Raw genomic sequence first — 16,304 nt, 5'->3', positions numbered from 1 at the left:
GATTGTGGAAGAGATTACTGATATAGAACAGATATAGTATGGAATCAAGCACAGCAGATAAACTGTCACAATGATTCCTAATGTCAGAGCAGCTTTACTCTCAGATTTCCTCCTCACTGAACCTTCAGTTACACATTTACCACCCTTAATCAGAGAGTTTATAACTTTTACTTGCTGATGTGCAACATAGAAAATCCTCAAATATAAAGTTATGATTAGGGTACAAGGAGAAGGAAATTAATAGTGGAATAAAGTCGTTATTTTTTATTTATTTTTTGCGCACAAAAAGTATTCTCGTTGCTTTATAAACTTAAGATTGAACCACTGTAGTCACTTGGACTATATTAACGATGTCTTTAATATATTTTCTGGGCCAGCAAGTTATAATGCCTTAGAAGCCTATGGAGGAGTGATCCAGCTCTCAGATTTAATCAAAAATATCTTAATTTGTGTTCCAAAGATGAACGAAGGTCTTACGGGGTTGGAACAACATGAGGGTGAGTAATTACTGACAGAATTTTCATTTTTAAGGAGGTGGTATTAAAGGGTTAGTTCATCCAAAATTAAAAATTACCCCATGATTTACTCACCCTCAAGTCATCCTAGGTGTATATGACATTCTTCCTTCAAACGAATACAATCGAAGTTATATTAATGTCCTGTATATAAAATGTCCTGGCTCTTCCAAGCTTTATAATTTCAGTGAATTGCCGTATCTGTTTTGAAGTCCATCAAAGTGCATCCATCCATCATAAAAGTAATCCATACGGCTCTGCGAGGGTTAATAAAAGCCTTCTGAAGTGAATCGATGTGTTTGTGTAAGAAAAATATCCATTTTTAAACTTTATTGACTAAAATAACTTGCTTCCGGCAGACGGCTGTACGCAACGATTTACGGTTGAAGAATAACCCTTTACCTGACGCACAACGTAATGACACAGAGGATAGAGCAAAACAAAACACCAGTCACGAATTAGAAGTCTAAAACGACAATTTTTTAAAGAGAAATGTCGGAGGAGTTTGAGTTTGTTGCCCAGCCCGGTTTGTTTGAACCGCGAGAGGCGTCTAAACTTACGATACTCCTACGTCATACATGCGTCACTGGTTACTTTTATGATGGATGGATGCACTTTGATGGACTTCAAAACAGATATGGCCGTTCACTGCCATTATAAAGCTTGGAAGAGCCAGGACATTTTTTAATATAACTCCGATTGTATTCATCTGGGAGAAGATTGTCATATACATCTAGGATGACTTGATAGTGAGTAAATCATGGGGTAATTCTGATTTTTGGGTGAACGATTCCTTTAAGTGCTGCCCATGGAGATGTTGCCGGCCTTTTGGAACTGAAAAAACAAACAAACCGTATCACAGGGTTTTGTGCCAATTTCTATTGGCTTCACCTTTAAAAAAGATGTTGCTGCATATATTTTAACTTGCTGTAGCTGCTATTGCTATAGTGACCTGCTAGATGTTGGGTAAACCCAATCAGGCTTTAAAACCTGTGCCGTTGTGCCCGATACCAGTAATAAATAAACCTTTTGCACATCATAATTATTTGTGTTGGGCTGGGCCATTGCCTCCTAGGTAACTCATATTTGCTTACAGTCATGTTCCAAACAATGCGTTATCCCATGTTCTATCTCCTGTGTAAGATGACCACCAAGGCTGTGGTCAAAGCTTTAAAACAATTTATTTCTATTTTCGGTATGCCCAAGATTATTCAGAGCGATTGAGGGACCAGTTTTACATCAGGAATGTACAACCAGTCTTGCACATATAACGCTCTGAGTCAAGGTGCGTTAAAGCGTTTTCATCAGTCTCTGAAGTCGTTGTTGCACACTTAACTGTGTTGAATTGAATCAGGATTGGGAAAGGGTCTGTCTTGGTTGATGCTCATAGCCTGGATGTGACACAGGAGAGTTTGGGTTTTAGTCCAAAACATTTTTTGGTCACTCAGAGCATGGGTCAATTAATACCCACGGCTCCTGACAATGCATTGAGGTCTTAAGAAGCGAAACAATCAGCCTATGCAAGAAAATGAACACTATATACAATATGTAATCCACAGCCTCATCAAATAGTCCTGAGCGCATTCATAGCAGTCTGGAGCACGAGCTTCCTGTCACACAATGACGTATGCGCAGGCGCAAACTCACACATGAGCTGACGCTGTGTTTGTTTACAACATAGAGGGAAGACGAGTGTGTTGTTTTGCTCATCAAAATTGTACTTACTTGTGCTTATCCTGGATTAATAATAAATCTAAATTAAGATTACGTTTGCTTGCGCAATCTCAATCGGGAAGATTGACTTTTCACCAGATACTCAAGATTTGAGCTCCTGCACATGCATCATTAAAATAAATGTTTCATTTAGAATTGTTGCATGTGGTCTCCCTTTTTTCTTGCAGGGTTGTAACAATGTTTTTTTTTTCTGCTGGTGCCCTCTAATGCACATTGTGTCAACTTTGACCATTGGGTGGTGCATATCCCGTTTGTTGTTACACAGCAGAAAAAGGAAGGAAACAGTAGGAGGAAGTGCTGGTAGAATGCATGGAGTGAAGTCGCCATCAGGATTGGTCACTTGTCTGTTGCTGGCTACCAGTTTCTTTGAAGCTGTTGATTTGTCAAACAAGCAATGACAAGTGTCTCATTTACTCCTGATAACAAGTCATCTGAGAAATCAGTTACAGTAAACTCTGAAGACTAATTATAGCAATTATGGTTTGCTGTTGAGTAAATGTGCACCTGAGGGTGCTGTTAACACCTGTGATGAATGCAGAGATGAGATTCATTAGAGGTGTGAATGCAACACATCTAAACTCACTGTGAATGCACTGATGCAATAGCTACTGCTCATTATTCAGGGGTCAGTTACGTAATACTTGTTTTGAAAAATACATCAAAACAAATATTATGTAACTGACCCCTGAATAATGAGCAGAAGCTATTGCATCAGTGCATTCACTGTGTGTTTAGAATAGATAGAAGTAAAAGAAGTAGAACTTTTATTCCAGAGATGTCTATACAAGTAGATATAAAAGAAATTCCACTCCATACAGGTGTCAAAAAAATAAAAAATAAATAAAAAATAAAAAATCAAAGAAAGTTGATGATGATCTCAGTCAGACATTGTTACTAATAGTTTTTGTGGCAGCCTGATTTTCGTTTTCTCTCTCAAAAAGCAATGTTTAAAATACTGCAACTATCACCAATTAAATTGATAACAACATAAAACTTCATATTTGGCATGTGTAATGATGATTTTTATCATTTTGAATGGGGTGTCTTTGAAAGGTGGTGTCTGCATGGTGAACTGCACTGCCAGATTGTTTCAGTGCTGGAATTTCTGCAGGAAAAATTACAATTATGCCTGCCACTCTCAGGGTATTTGTTGCCGCCATATTGGCTTGCCACGCCCTGATTGATGGGGCTCCAGTCAGGAAGCACCCACTGATCGCCCACCTCATCCGTGGAGCGAGGTGGCTGAGGCCTCCTGTTAGAGGAAAGATCCCTTCGTGGGACTTGACCATAATCCTTGAGGGGCTAGTCAAGACCAATTTTTGAACCACTAGAGTCAGTGCCTGTTTCTGTTTCGGTCTGTTTCAGGGGTGACCAGACCCTGAGAAGACAAAAGGACCTCTCTGGAGATTACCATTTGAACTGGCCCTCATGCACCATCGAGACGAAAGTCTCACCTCCGAGTCATCCGAATCTACATCTCTTTCCCTCTCCCCTCACCCCCTCTTTCTCATGCTCAGATGATCACATGAATTCACCCAAGAAAATGTATAGTTTAATGTGAATGATTATCACAGAGTATTTTTCATGTTTATGAATTACCATTCATTGAATTACCATTCATTTCCATTTTTTTTTAAATTGAAATGATCATTTTGAGATAAAATGCAAGACAGAAATCCAGCATGTCTAGCTTTCTATTTTTAATCAGGTTTAAATAATTAAACAATTAAATAGGACATTATTTTTCTATTAATCAAATAATTATGAATTTATTATTATTCCAAGCATATCACATTTTATTTAGCCTACAGCAGACAATCATGCAATGCGAACAGCGTGTTCTCGGGTTTTTAGGATCACAAAAATCGTCCCTTCACAGTGAATAAATCACCATCCAAATTTTATCATTGTGGTGCCATGCAAATTTATTTTTACAGACGTCCACATGAGAAACAATTACCATCCGAATAGGGCTTTACACTCTATACGACTGTCCTCTTTTTGCCATTGTGTTTTTGATTTATAATAAAACAGATTCAAAATAACTGATGAAAGTGAAGCACTAAGTACATAATATCTACCTTTATCATTAGACTGAAGGTTTGTGATTATTGCTCAATTTACTTAATAAGCTATTAAAACAACTTTACTTTGTCACTTTTTTACTGTGTAAAAAGAAGTTTGCTTAATTGTTACGTTCTGACAAAACTTGAATCAGTGTGAAAATTATACAGCAATCATATTATATACAACAAACTACGTACTATTAGGATACATGTATAGTGTAAATTACAAATATAAACTGTTTATCTATACCTTTAGCTATCACTTAATAACAATAATGCAGTTTATGTGAAATTTCTCTCAGAGTGACGGTTTTACCAATTTTACAATTGATGTTTTGTAAAAATATCAACCAGAGAAGATGCTGGGTGAAATATTTTCAGAGTTAAGATGTGTTTAACTGTCTTTTTAAACCAGGGATAAAATAAAGCATAGACCAGAGGATTCAGACCTGAGTTTGTGTACAAGACCCATGCTAAAATATTTATGGTTGTGGAAGAGATTACTGATATAGAACAGATATAGTATGGAATATAGCAAAGCAGATAAACTGTCACAATGATTCCTAATGTCAGAGCAGCTTTACTCTCAGATTTCCTCCTCACTGATCCTTCCATTACACATTTACCACCCTTAATCAGAGAGTTTATAACTTTCACTTGCTGATGTACTACATAAAAAATCCTCAAATATAAAGTTATGATCAGGATACAAGGAAATATAAAAGACATGAACATATCAGTGACTATCCAAGCAAATCCCATCATAATATAACACTTTCCATAACACATGTCTTTTCTGTGTGAAGTGTCTAAATATCTGCTATTAATTACACAGGCAGTCATATAACCGGAGGAGCAAAACCAGCAGAGACAGATGCTTATTAAAGTTTTAGTTGTGGTGATTTTCTGTGGGTACTGTAAAGGGTGACACACAGCCACATAACGATCAATCGCTATTAATACTACATTACAAAGAGATGTTGAAATTAGCATTCCAATAAATATTGAATAGAGTCTGCAGAAGATGTCTCCAAAGTACCAACACGTCTCAATAAGTCTGGTTGCCTCTATGGGCATAACAAGTCCAATAAGCAGGTCGGCCACAGCCAGAGAGAGAATAATCAGGTTTGTTGGAGTGTGAAGCTTCTTGAAGTGAGAGATGGAGATGATCACCAGCAGGTTCAGAAACACAGTCCATGCTGACAGCAATGAAAAAAACACAAACATGATATTGTATTCATGTCTGGAGCGTTTTCCCTTGATACATGATGAGTTGATGGCAGGAAAGCAGTATTGAGTCTCATGATCCTCTGTCTCATGAGTGAGTCTCCTCATGTTAGGAGTTTGTTCTGCTCTTTTGTTCTACTCTATTGTCGTTTAATTTATACAGTGTCTGGATCAGACTGACCAACCCATGCCATGATCTACCGCCCACTCTGATGCTGCATAATGTTATAATTATTTATTCATTGTATGAATTGTTAAATTTAGCCACACAATAATAGAGTAAACAGTGCTAAAGTTTTAATTAATATTAAATATGATAAACTTCTTTTTCTATTTATTTTCATGTGAATTGTGTTTCTGTTAGTAATCAATATTTCCATATATTTCAAGTTAATACATTTTTTCATTTTTTAGGTCTAGGTTGCTGCTGCAAGATGTGTTAGTGAGGCCAGCAGGGGGTGCTCACCCTGTGGTCTGTGTGGGTCCTAACACCCACCTAGTGACAGGGAAAATACTGTAACCGTCCTTCGGATGAGATGTTAAACTGAGGTCCTGACTCTCTGTGGTCATTAAAAATCCCATGGCACTTCTCGTAAAGAGTAGGGTGTAACCCCGGTGTCCTGGCCAGATTCCCTAAATTGGCCCTTACCAATCATGGCCTCCTAATAATTCCCATCCATTGAATTGGCTATCACTCTCTCTCCTCTTCACCTGGTGTGTGGTGAGCGCACTGGTGCTGTTGTACTGTGGCTGCTGTCGCATCATCCAAATGGATGCTGCACACTGGTGGTGGTGGAGGAGAGATACCCTAATATGATTTTAAAGTGCTTTGGGTGTACAGTAGTACATACGGAATTGCTATATAAATGCCTCATTCGTTCATTCATTCATTCATTCATTCATTCATTCATTCATTCATTCATTCAATTGCCATATACTTTGATTTTTTTTTTCTCTAAAGGTACTGTTGTATGCTAATATTCCACAACACACTGACTTCTGATCCAGAGGTACAATAGAAAAATGTCCCCCTCAATATCATCTTTAATTAAAATAAATCAGTTTTTGAGTTGCTTTTTTGTATGGAGAATAAAGAGCAGAACATGCATGTTAAGTTATTAAAAGCACAATAAACCATGCAAGAGAACTGAATTCGGTACTCGAATGCTGAAAAACGGCTTTCTGTGTGGACACTTGATGCGTGCATACAGAAAGCCACCTTTCTGAAAGGACGCAATCCCAAAATCAAAAACACACCACCTATGTGTCGCCCGTCTTGGTGAGTATCCTCATAAACACAAGTCGGTTATGTTTTAATTGATCATCAACATTTGAGAAAGAAACTGATTTGTAAATAGGATTAGGTAATCAGATACTAGCTGTGTCCCAATTCAGAGGCTGCATCCTTTGAATGCAATTGGGATTGTGTCCCAATTCAGGGGCAGCATCCTTTGAAGACTGACGCGGTCTCACCGACGCACGGGACTCGTTTAAAGGGGAAAGTACAGCCGATTGCATCACCGCGGCACGACGAAGGCTGTTCCAATGCAAAGGTCCTTCGAAGGCTCCTTCAAAATGCGGCCAGCAAATGCGTCCTTCTTTTCCCAGCAGGATACATCAGAAGGATCCTTCACAGCCTTGCCTACCCCAGAATTCACTTTTAACCCTTGTGTTATGTTGGAATTCTGTGCACTCCCCTTATGGTCCGGGTCAAATTGACCCGCATTGGATTCAATACAATTCCTCAAAAATCACACTATGAAAAACAACAAAGATTCAGGTACAAACTGTAAACTTTTAATATCAACATTTGTCAAATATTCCAAAAAATATATATCTGAAGATATGATTTAATGAAAATGTTTTTTAACCATTTTTTAAAACTGTTTTGCTTTGACAAAATTTGAATATACATTATATTTATATATATATTAGAATATACATTTTTTTTTTTACTTTTTTTTTTTTTTTTTTTTTTGCTTAGAACATCATAACTGAACAATTAATCAAAATCTGAGCTAATTTTTCCTGCAGTCTATGTCAAAGTCTCAAGATATTTCAGATATATAAATGAGAGCTTATTTTACTATCTGCGTCTGTCAAAGATTTTCATTTGTAATTTGCAATTAACTCTGAACACCATGATTTAGCTTTTTCAAGTGTGTTTGGTTTGGGTTAGAGCACTTTTAGATACACTTACACTTTAGAACTGGAGTTGATGCCCAGTTGATACATAAAATAAATGTTTTTATGTTGTGTCTGTACAGTTGCTTTTGAATAGCTGCCTATGGGGGTCAAATTAACCTGCGAACATCACAAATGTAATAGTAATTTTGTTTGTATATGTCAAAAAAAAAAAAAAAACACCAGCATGTTGAAACTTTGCATGCATGTTCATGAAGATAAATGCAAAAAAGTCACAAAATATCAAAAAAAAAAAAAAAAGATTTAATATTATTTTAGGTAGCTTGAAAAAATAAATGATAGGTCATTTTTACCATCTGTGGCTGACAAAATATTTTTCTGTGTTGAAATAAGTGTGGAAAACCTAATTTTTAGCTTCATAAGGTAGTAAAAAAATAAAATAACAAAGTATAACCAAGAAATGTTATTATTCTGGGTCCGTACAGTTGCCTTAGAGCGTTAAAATATGCGGGTCAAATTGACCCACGAACATCACGAAAGGAACAGTAATTTTGTTTGTATATGCCAAAAAACACCAGCATGTTGAAACTTTGCATGCATGTTCATGATGATAAATGAGAAAAAGTCACAAAATATCAAGAAAAAAAACATTGGTTAACCAGTATTTCCAGCAACTATAAAATCTAAACGGGTCAAATTGACCCGCAACATAACACAAGGGTTAAATGCAAGTATTGGGTTTCAGTTTAATCGGGTAATCTAATGTATCTAATGATAAAAATAGAGAAAAAATAAAATAAAGGTTCAAATGTTGACTTATTTGTTACCAGTATGTGATTTTACATAGGTTAGTTTATACTCTGTAGACTTTATTATGTACATAAATTGACCATGGTGAACATTTTTAGATAGGTTTTCTACCCCGTTTTGTTTTTAGGCAGTTATAACATCTCGATTACGTATGTAACCCTCGTTCCCTGAGCAGGGAACGGAAACGTTACGTTGTGACGACGAATGGGGTTTCGCTTAGAAAGCTTCTCATCTTCGAGAAATAAAACCAGCCAATGGCAAAGAAATGCCATGGGTCTGCGGAATTTGCATTGCGTAACTCCGCCTTACCTCATGGGTATATAAGGAAGTACGCTGGCAACATGCAGATATGTTTCTTCGCTGTAGAGCCGAAACTCTGGCGGTACAGCGGAAGTGGCAGGGAGACGTAACCGTCTCCGTTGGCCTGGTGTTTTAGCCGGCTAAGGGGGGAGACGGGCGGTACCGCCCTCCTGCGACCTCCTCCTGCCCGGGGCCTGTGAAGGCTGTGGAGGAGCCGCAGGGAGGCGGCCTTGGCGGGAAGCAGACAAAGGAGACCGCACAGACAGATGGCCGTCGGTGCAGAAGGGCCTCAGTCTACAGGGCGACACATTAAGGCGGGGCTTCCACTGATCTATATAATGTCATTCAGATCAGTGGGGTCTACACGTGTCGCTCCGCCCACCCCCCAGTTTCATTGGTTTATAATACAGCAATCTTATTGGCATGGACGCTTGAGGCATGAGCATGCGTATTCCTTTATGTACGAGTTTATGAATGATCTAGGCTACTACGCTGTTTGGAAATATTAAGTGATTACCATGGCGATTTCAATAATCAATTGGATAAAGTTTTGATTAACTTAATACGAGTTAAACATTAATACGACTTACGACTTCAACTTCAGTTAGATGAAGTTACTGTACAACAAACAATCCCTTCAGGCAGACCACTGTGTAATATAGCCTACGTGCTGCTAAATCTGGGGAACGAATTCTCCATTCGTGGCCACAATATAGGCTACATAGCCTATATACCTAGGTCTATATCAAGTGTCAAAATTATTCGTATAGCGCTCAATTCACGTCGTTTTAAAGCAGCTTTACAAAAAGTCATGTAGGCCTATAGAAGCTTTAATATTGAGCAGTTCAGGGCTGGGAGATATAAAGAAATATGTTGCTGATATAAATGATACAATGTTTGAGATTTAGCTATATTATATTTATTAATTTAACCAGCAGATAAGTCAGTGCCACTTTAAGTGAGCAATGAGCATGACTGCAATAAATTACTAGCATTGCAAGGAGAGATAGCCTATTAGTACAGTGGCCGAGAGAGCTCAACGCGCTGCAACTGAAGAAAACACATGCAAATAGAAAAAAAACAGCCAAAAATTAAGAAAACATCTTCATCAGTTTTACAACACACGTGTGCTCCAAATACTCACAACACAACCAAATACAGAAACGCGCTGCAAAAGTTCACAACACAACCAAATACAGAAACACGCTGCAAATAACACAGACCACAACGGAAATGTTTTCAGGGGAACCAAATAAGTGACGAACCCGGCTGGGACGTGCTTACAGCTCAAAAGTCTACTTTATTTTATTTTATTTTATTTATTTAAAAAAAGAAATTTTTCAAAACATACAGAGATTACATTTTTATGACATACAACTTGTATACAATATACAAAATGTATTAACAATATGTTCAGTGTCATCAGAATACAAATGAGAAAAGAACAATGAGCTGAAAACTAAAATAAATAAATAAAAAAGATAGAGAAAAAGAACATGAGGGAAAGATATTAATCTATACATCAGTTACACTGTACAATTTTTTTCATGTTATGCTTAAATTTTCATAAAGAAAAGTTTCATAAGAAATGTTAGGTAATGTAGGGTCCAAAGTTTTAAAGTTTAGACACTCACACACAGATATATAATGCATATTTTAAAAGCTTTTTTGTAAAAAATAAAAAGAAAAGAAAATTTGTATATATATATATACATATATATACATATATATATACATATATATATATATATATATATATATATATATATATATATATATATATATACATATACATATATATATATATATATATATATATATATATATATACATATACATATACATATATATATATATATATATATATATATATATATATATATATACATACATATACATATATATATATATATTTATATATACTATAGTTTTTTTCTATTTGCATGTGTTTTCTTCAGTTGCTGCGTGTTGAGCTCTCTCGGCCACCGTATATTAGGCTGATAGTAGACAATATTTTTACGAATATCATGCAGGGCCCCGTAATTTTACATCATTAATTTATGCTTCTTCATTTTTCCATTAGAATCGGTGAATAAAAACAAACTGGATTTTACACAAATTATGATAATTCACTGTTTTTCAGTAAGACACTGTTCCGAAAGTGTGTTTTATTTTATTTCATTTTATTTTAAACCATGCGTGCCAAATAAGACAATAATAGGCAACCAAATAATACAATTTTTTTTTTTGCATACAATGGGAATTAAAAACCCTGCAGTGCTGAAAAGTGAAAAAATGTAAATAATAATAATAAAAAAAAATACCAAAACAGATATTATGTCTATTATTTATGTGCTCAAGAGCGTATTTATAGTCATAAATATTCATATCACTTCTCTGCTGGGTATTTTAATTCATTTTTGAAGAAGGCTACTGTTATATTGCTCAGATTTACAGCAGTGTTTTTTTAATAGTTAGGCTACAGCTATATTAATATTTGAAACTATTTTTATCCCATACACACAATGCGGGGGTGGATAAATAAATAATTTGATTTTTAATACCTGATGTCATAGCTAGTCATAGGCCTACATGTTAACCAGCTGACAGCCTATTAGAAAACAGGAACCTTTAAAAACTATAACATAGGCCTATATACAGAACCAATATAGGTCCTGGCCCTCATATTTTACTAACAGGTAAACAACAAGGGAAATGAGTTTGCCATTAAACATTTTATTTGCACTTTGTGCCAAAAAAAAAAAAAAAGCAAGCATTGGAGAACAAATCTTGTTAAAAAAAAAAATCAACAACAAAAAATGGTTGTGCTTTAAAAATTTTAAATTGCGTTCGGGTTTGTCCGATGTCTTCTTTTAATACAGTGAATTATCATAATTTGCATAAAATTCAGAGTTTGAGCTGATCCACCGATCCTGATGGAAATATGAAGAAGCCAAGTGAATGACGCGCTAATGTAAAACAGCTCTATTAGCCTGAAGTACACTGAGGTGCTGTCACCAAGCGTTCATTTTTAAACAATAACTTAAAGGGGGGGTGAAATGCTCATTTTCACTCAATCTCCTGTTAATCTTGAGTACCTATAGAGTAGTATTGCATCCTTCATATCTCCAAAAAGTCTTTAGTTTTATTAGTTTCTTTAGTTTAAAGATAGGCTGTACCGAGTCTTTCCGAAAAAACCCGAGCGTCTGGAGGCGGGCCGTGTGGGCGAAGCCAGAGCCATAGAGAGAATCCGTCGATCTGGGCTTTGTTTATAAAACATTCATCGTCGAAATGCAGGGAACAAACAGTCTACACAACTACACAACAATCTGCATCCACTGTTCCTAACGCTGGGTTCTTTGGGAAGCTTTCCCTCACATCCAAAAACACACTTTGGAGACACTATGCAGCGCTGCCGATGATTTCCTGTTGAAGCGCGTTGATGTGCGCGGTCTCGCTCTCCTCTGGTCGACGTGTGCGCGGCCGCGCTTTTCCGGGAGAAATGCTCATATAAGGAGTTCCACTTTGGTCTACGTTATTAGATCCACGGTCGAAAAAAAACCAGCCGAAACTTGTACCAACCCGGAAGTAAGATTTTCGGCACAGAAATTCTCCGTTATTCGTCCAAAATATTTTTTAAAAACTTTGGCCATGTTATGCATGAGAATCCATCTCTTTAACACTGTAAACAACTCTGAATACATGAAACACCATTGTACCCCCCCTTTAATCTATTCTGTGTCTTAAGTACAATAAAACATTAGCCAATAGATCTTAACTAAAATTACCATGGTAAACCAATAATAAGATTCGATTAGAGTTAGCATTTAATAGTTCTTTAATACAGCTAAATTATTCACAAAATAGTACATAAAGGAATGCGCATGCTCAGGCTTGAATTGTCTAGGCCAATAAGATTGCTGTAAAATAAACCAATTAAATTCAGTGTGGGCCAATGTGTCGCCCCGCCCCATCGTCCAGACTGCACTCTGGGGTACTACACATTATAAGGATCCTTCGAATTTGGACAGCTTCGTCGCACCGCTGTGATGCAGTCGCCCTTCAAATGCGGCCTTCGGAGGATGTAGCCCCTGAATTGGGACACAGCTATTGACTTCAACGAGGGGGGTAATAATTTGGCAGGGAGTCGAAATTTGGCACAACACCGGCGCCCTCACAGTTGCTGGGGATTATGTGCGGCGCTGAATTGTTATCTCCAGTCTCCTCAATTTTTCCTGTTTTTACAGGGACTTTCTAATCGGTCAACACGGCCTTCTGCATGGGGCCTGCAACACTGCATACGATGTGGTCTTAATAAATTATTTCTTAGTTTCATAATTTTAACCAGTCAGGAATAGTAATAATATATAAGCTTGAATATGGGATATAATGTTGTGAGATTAATACATGCCATATATATTTAAAGCATGTATTAAACTCCAAACAATATGACTAAACAGGGAAAAATAGCGTGAGAGCACAATTCCAGAAAAGCGCAGATGGCAGTGGAAATGTCACAATGTGTTTGTTTGCAGGCAGACAGACGAAGACAGATGAATAAAGTTCACAATGAAGTTTAATAGCAAGTATTCTCAAAGGCATGCGACCAGGCATTAGCAAAACACAACCTTTCGTGAACATGACCAGACAAAGACTAAGTAAACAGCAGGAACTTAAATACACATGGTGATGAGATGAATGACCAACAGTTGTGTAACAAATCCCGATGTGTTATGTTTGTTGCTTTATTATTTGTGGTCTTTAATTTTTGTTAATTATTTTTGTATGTTTGAACGTGCATATGATTTGTGCATGATATGAATTTATTAGATGTAATAGGATGTGGTTGAGGACTAATTTTGAAGGCGTGTTCACTGTAACAACATTGGCTATCGAATCATTCGTCGTTGGTTTGAATTAACAAATTCAAATACTCTGTGTTGCTAAAAACATTTCTTCCTGAATACAAAAGCTGGTGCACTTTGAACTCGTGAGTGCAAATCAGGCTTTGGCTCCATAAAGACTGGAACCAATTGACTTTTACGACACTAATGTCACCTCAGAGACATTCCAAACCCCCCCTTTCCCCTCTCTGGACCACAGAGAGATAACGAAACTTGAAACCTTCTACACACACACACACACACACACAAACATCCTCCTATAGAAATATAGTTTTAATGTATGTAACTCAGATTTGGGTTTGATCTTCCTGTACGCATGTTTTATTAATTCGTTTGACCATATAATTATGATTTTCTAGAGGTGTGGTTTTGAAATGTATTCTTTAATCAATAGTGTTTTAGTTAGAGAGGGTTCACTAACATTCTCTGGCAATCCCTTCCCCCCTGTGTGGAACTGTGTTTTATTACCTAACGGAATGTTAGCCAGAAGAGCAGAATTAGGTGTTCATCCTAGATATTTTATATGTATAACCATTGAAGAAATATGTAAGCCTGAATGTAATTTCTCTTTTTCATGATTGTTCTTCTCTGTGATGGGTTTTTGTATTCTTGTAAACCGTAAAGGAATAATGTTTCAGATGTGCACCCTTTTTCAATCATAGATATGCCATGTGGATCTTTCTAAAGTCTAATCTTCAATGCCCACTTATCAATGTACACCACATGTTGGGTTCATTTTATTCCTAGGTTGTTAGTTTAACTTTTAAGCTTATTTTTACAGAATAATAATCTATCTCGACGTGTACCTTCGAAACATATCTAATTCGGTATCCACGTAAAGCTCTCCTTGTACTGGAACCAAATGTATGCATCAGGATCTGGTAAAATGTATGATACTATTTTTACCCTCGTTAGAGTATAACTGATCACATAATAACGCTGCCATAAAACATGCAAATTAAACTGGGAACTAAGACAAAGACATTTTTCCCGCTTCAGACCTTTGGACGTTCATTGGTTGTTCGCGCGAACAGAGGCGTCAACCCATATTGTCCATAAAAGACCGACTCAGAAAACCTCTCTCTCTCTCATGCCTACGCTCTCTCCTTCCTCCTCCAAAACCCAAGTCCGGACCGGCTTCGGCCTGCTTCTCTTTTCTTTTTATTTATTTCTTTTATGTTTTTCTATAGTCTAGTTTCGTTTTCCTCTTCGCCTCTGTTCATTCACGAGCTGAATGAACTTAGCCTGAATCATTCCCGGCAACTCTTTGAAGCTCCCGCGCTCGCACGCGCGCCGGAAGACAGCACGCGCACGCCTCCCCTCAGACGACTCGCGCTGCTTTTAAAGACACGCAGAACCCTGCGGTCCTACACACCTCATACAAAGAGAACCATATGCCATGCAAGTATCGATTATTGAATTGAACTTATGATGTGATTTCTTTGTTGTGTCTTAAGGGTTACTGTCTGTGATTTTGCCATAGCCAACTGCGATCTCTGATCGCAGATTTTTGCTTTCACTTCCGATCTCGTCCCCCATCCTTCTCTCCATCTCTCGCATCTTCCGATCTCTCTCTATCTATCTATCTCTCTCTCTCTCATTTTCGTTATTCGTTATCTTGTATTGTTTAACTGTATTTTATGTACATAGACATATAATCCGTGTGTATTGTGTAGTTTGATATATTCCTTAGTTCGATGTATTGGTCCAATTATTAAATTCCATATGCCCTTGACTGACTCTGATTTAATTGCCCATGTTACTTAGTCCCTGAAATGTTCGATCTTAGCTATATGCTTTATCTTGGTAGGCTACGATTTAAGTAACCTAATTTTAGTCTACAGACACCGAGAGTGTCTTTTCAAGGCCTGGAAAAGATACTCTTTCTCGTGTTTGTAAGAAGGATAATTTTCCTTGAGAGTTGATTTAGTCTTACGTACAATCTGTTCGCTGGACAAACAGATTGTTTGATAACTAAATTAATTCCATTAAAGTTATCCCATAACTTCGAGCTGAAATAAGAACAATTGATGTATTAATGACGAACCATAACCCGTTATGGTAATCGTTCATATATCAATCTAGTTCAGCTGCGATAAATTAATGTAACTGTAACATACAAAATATTAATCATATTCATGATTAATTATTAAAATTCCCTATAGATCATTTGAGCTAATATTAATATTAATGTACGACCCATTGTTTTTACATCACTGAGTGTAGACTCAAGTCTAAAAATGCAAACATTTTTGCAAGGGAAAGTTTCTCGGGGGAACACAAAACAATTGCGTGAAAATGCAAAAGCATTTAAAAATTAATTTCCCTCCATCCTCTATTTTTAAAATAAATCCGACAATACGAAATCCGTTTAAACGACAATACAGCCTACATTTACTTAGGCCTATTTGAGAATGGGAATATCAGACCTTAACAAGTTAACAAGTTTGGAAATGTTTCGAATAAACAAAATTACCAAAAAACTAAGTGCATAATGCCCCTGACTGTGAATCTTTTTTTTAATAGGCCTATATAAACGCTCGTCATATGATATGAGCAGAGGAATTACTGAATGATTTCATATTTCTGTGACACGACAGTGA

At 36.8% G+C, this 16,304-nt stretch overlaps 1 pseudogene across 1 annotated transcript; it reads right to left on the bottom strand.

Moving 5' to 3' along the window:
- Positions 1-4,636: 4,636 nt before the first annotated feature.
- LOC307152088 (trace amine-associated receptor 13c-like) lies at positions 4,637-5,634 on the bottom strand (annotated as a pseudogene). The gene has a single exon. The product of its transcript is annotated as a trace amine-associated receptor 13c-like (transcript).
- Between the last annotated feature and the right edge of the window lie 10,670 nt (positions 5,635-16,304).

This window comes from Squalius cephalus (assembly GCF_949319135.1).
Source record: "Squalius cephalus genome assembly, chromosome: 24".
Taxonomy (NCBI): Eukaryota; Metazoa; Chordata; class Actinopteri; order Cypriniformes; family Leuciscidae; genus Squalius; species Squalius cephalus.
The sequence above is the reverse complement of the archived record's forward strand: the minus strand, read 5'-3'. Positions and strand labels throughout refer to the sequence as shown.